Source organism: Lagenorhynchus albirostris, chromosome 12 (assembly GCF_949774975.1).
Source record: "Lagenorhynchus albirostris chromosome 12, mLagAlb1.1, whole genome shotgun sequence".
NCBI lineage: Eukaryota > Metazoa > Chordata > Mammalia > Artiodactyla > Delphinidae > Lagenorhynchus > Lagenorhynchus albirostris.
In genome coordinates this window covers 39,425,755-39,429,758 of record NC_083106.1, presented here as the reverse complement: position 1 = coordinate 39,429,758, position 4,004 = coordinate 39,425,755, and the positions used below count along the sequence as shown (strand labels likewise).

The window sequence follows — 4,004 nt, the reverse complement described above, 5'->3', positions numbered from 1 at the left end:
TGAAGTAAGGCCAGTTTTCTAAACAATTTTTAAATCCTTTCTCAAAAAGTAATGACAATGCCAAGACTTTTTTCCTTTTCCAGTAAAAGCCATATACTACATTTCCGACAGTAGGTAAAAATATCCAAAGGGTGTATTCATTGCACCCTGATGTCATTTCTCTTGGTGAAAACACTATTGCGTTTTTTTCCAGAAAAACTATCTCCGTGCCAACACATATTATGCCAATCAATTACACATCAAGTTTTGAACTCCAAACACCTACACAAAGTTCTTCATGATTGGCTGTCACTTCTCAGAAATAACACAGTAATGTTCCAGCGTTCCTGAGAGATCATAGTATTCTTTTACAGTCCGTTTGATGTATGTTTCCAAAATGCCAGACAGAAACCCATAATGCCTTCAGAATTTGTGCCAAGTACACATAGCTGAGATTACTCAGATAAAGTCATATTAATCTTAAAGACATTTGCTATTTTTTTAGAATGACAAAAGGGCATTCATAATATTTTATGTGTAATTTACTTTGTTTATTCTATGGATGTGACCCTTAATTGTTTGTTTTGCTATTTAATTCAATGTTTGCTGAACAAAATGACAGGCATTTTGAGTCCCACTTTCCTGCATCCAGCATAACTGAGGTTATCAGACTGGACTCGCATATTCAGAAGAGGAAAACAGTCACTAAAATAAGGAGGCAAGAACTCCTTTTTTGTATCCATAACGTCTGGCAGTACCCCTGGCATGTGGGAGAAGCTAAATATTTATGAAAGGAATAATAATGTTGAGGGATATTAAATAGAATTCCCCACTTGTGCCAGGAAGAAAATGACAGAGAAAGAAGACAGGCTCTGGGGTTCAATAGATCTGGGCTTGTATTTCAGCAACGTCAGTCATTAACTTCCTGGCACTAACAAGTGAACATCAGTTTCCTAATCTGTAAGGAAGGGTATAATGCCTAATTCACAGGGCCGTGAATTGTGGGGATTAAGTGAGATGGCACATAAGCAACTAGCATAGTTCCTGGCACAAAGTTGTTATTCAGTAAGTTATTTCCCACTTTTTCAAATACTGTTTAAAAATTATCGCGAGAGAACAACGACCACTGCTGAGAGTGCGAGCGACGTGCACGCGCTGAGTAGGGGGAGGGGCCTGGCGCGTGCTGAAATGGGACTGAGAGTTGTCTGCTGGTTCTCAGCTTGAAGAAGATTCTACAGTCATTATTGATCCTTTTTCTTGGCATTACCATTTTTTGAAGCAAAGTTAACCTAGTTTTCTAGTTTGAGCTTTCTTTTTAGCCATCTTTTTTTTTAAAAAAATGTAATCTATAAACTAGACAAGAGATAGTTCTACAATGTCCAAGTCATTCCAGCAGTCGTCTCTTGGTAGCGACTCGCAGGGCCGTGGGCGTGACCTGTCTGCAGCAGGAATAGGCCTTCTTGCTGCTGCTACCCAGTCTTTAAGTATGTCAGCGTCTCTTGGAAGAATGAACCAGGGTACTGCACACCTTGCTACTTTGACAAATCTTGGAATGAGTTCTTCATTGAATCAACAAGGAGCCCATAGTGCACTGTCTTCTGCTAGTACTTCTTCCCATAATTTGATTTCTGTATTTAACATTGGAAGTAGAGGTCCCCTCCCTTTGTCTTCTCAGCACCGTGGAGGTGCATACCAGCCCAGTAACATTTTGGCCAGCTTTGGTCTGTCTGCTAGAGACTTAGATGAACTGAGTCGTTATCCAGAGGACAAGATTACTCCTGAGAACTTGCCCCCAATCCTTCTACAACTTGAAAGGAGGAGAACTGAAGAAGGCCCTACATTGAGTTATGGTAGAGATGGCAGATCTGCTACATGGGAGCCACCATACAGAGTACCTAGGGACGATTGGAAAGAAAAGAAGCACTTTAGAAGAGATAGTTTTTTTTTGTTTTGGGGGGGGTTTTTTTGGCTGTGTTGGGTCCTCTTTGCAGTGCACAGGCTTCTCATTGCAGTGACTTCTCTTATTGCGGAGCATGGCGGGCAGGCTTCAGTAGTTGTGGCTCACGGGCTTAGTTGCTCCGCAGCATGTGGGATCTTCCCAGACCAGGGATCGAACCCGTGTCCCACGCATTGGCAGGCGGTTTCTTAACCACTGCGCCACCAGGGAAGCCCAAGAAGAGATAGTTTTGATGATCATGGTCCTAGTTTCAACCCAGTGCTTGGTTATGACTGTGGAAGTCATTTGCAAGAATCTGGTTATTATGACAGAATGGATTATGAAGATGACAGATTAAGAGATGGAGAAAGGTGTAGGGATGATTCTTTTTTTGGTGAGACCTCACGTAACTATCATAAATTTGACAGTGAGTATGAGAGAATGGGACATGGTCCTGGCCTCTTACAAGAGAGATCTCTGTTTGAGAAAAAGAGGGGTGCTCCTCCAAGTAGCAATATAGAAGACTTCCAGGGACTCTTACCAAAGGGTTATCCCCATCTGTGCTCTATATGTGATTTGCCAGTTCATTCTAATAAGGAGTGGAGTCAACATATCAATGGAGCAAGTCACAGTTGTTGATGCCAGCTTCTTCTTGAAATCTACCCAGAATGGAACCCTAACAATGATATAGGACATACAATGGGTGATCCATTCATGTTGCAGCAATGTACAAACCCAGCACCAGGAATTCTGGGACCTCCACCTCCCTCATTTCATCTTGGGGGACAAGCAGTTGGACCAAGAGGAAATCTGGGTGCTGGAAATGGAAACCTGCAAGGACCAAGACACATGCAGAGTGGGAACTAGCCGAGTTGTTCACATCATGGATGTCTGGCAAGGGAAAAACTTGAGATATCAACTATTACAGCTGGTGGAACCATTTGGAATTATTCAAATCATCTGATTCTAAATAAAATTAATGAGGCATTTATTGAAATGGCAACCACAGAAGATGCTCAGGCTGCAGTGGATTATTATACAGCTATACCAGCATTAGTATTTGGCAAGCCAGTGAGAGTTAATTTATCCTAGAAGTATAAAAGAATAAAGGCCTTTATTGAGATGGAGACCAGAGAAGATGCAATGGCAATGGTTGACCACTGTTTGAAAAAGGCCCTTTGGTTTCAAGGGAGATATGTAAAAGTTGACCTGTCTGAAAAATACAAAACCGTGGTACTTAGGACTCCCAACAGAGGCATTGACTTACTGAAAAAAGATAAATCCCGGAGAAGATCTTACTCTCCAGATGGCAAAGAATCTCCAAGTGATAAGGAATCCAAAACTGATGGTTCCCAGAAGACTGAAAGTACAACTGAAGGTAAAGAACAAGAAGAGAAGTCAGGTGAAGATGGTGAAAAAGATACAAAGGATGACCAGTCAGAACAAGAACCTAACATACTTCTTGAATCTGATTTGCTTGATCTACTTTGAGTGAGCTTTTGGTTTTCCAACTGTGGCCCATTGACAAAAATATTTTAAATCTTAGAAGCCTGAAACACTGCGTCAGACCTTATTGTCACGCTGTAGTAAATTCTCCAAGGTAGTGCAGTCCTGTGAGGTTTCTTGGCAATCAGCCAACTGTAGCTCACCTTCCTTGACTCAATATTTATTGATTTGCTTATTTGAACAAATTATCTCTAAGATAAAGTCTACAGTAATATATTTACTTGTACAAAGAAAATCATATAAGCCCTGAAGGTTTTAATAGCAGTAAAATATGAAAGATGGTCACTGAGTTTTGCTTCCTCAACCAATTTTTTTTTAATCCAAGAAGTGATAGCAAGAAGGACATGAGAGTGGTATGAATAAAATTATAAACCTAGCACTTTTACAGTTTACAGATTACAAAGATAGTGATAGAATCCAAAATCTCTGTATTTTTAATATATGTAATAGGTGTCACATTGGCTTCCTGTGTAGTTTTGTCTGAATCATGTTTAGGCCTTACTTCAACTCTCGAGACATAGAATACAACAACAATGGTCATTGATACTCATCACCACTTCAATTTCTTGCAGTAAACATAAGG

General features: G+C 40.4%; 1 pseudogene; it reads left to right on the top strand.

Annotated features, from left to right (window-relative positions):
• Positions 1-1,327: 1,327 nt before the first annotated feature.
• LOC132530463 (matrin-3-like) lies at positions 1,328-3,406 on the top strand (annotated as a pseudogene).
• The last annotated feature ends 598 nt before the right edge of the window (positions 3,407-4,004 follow it).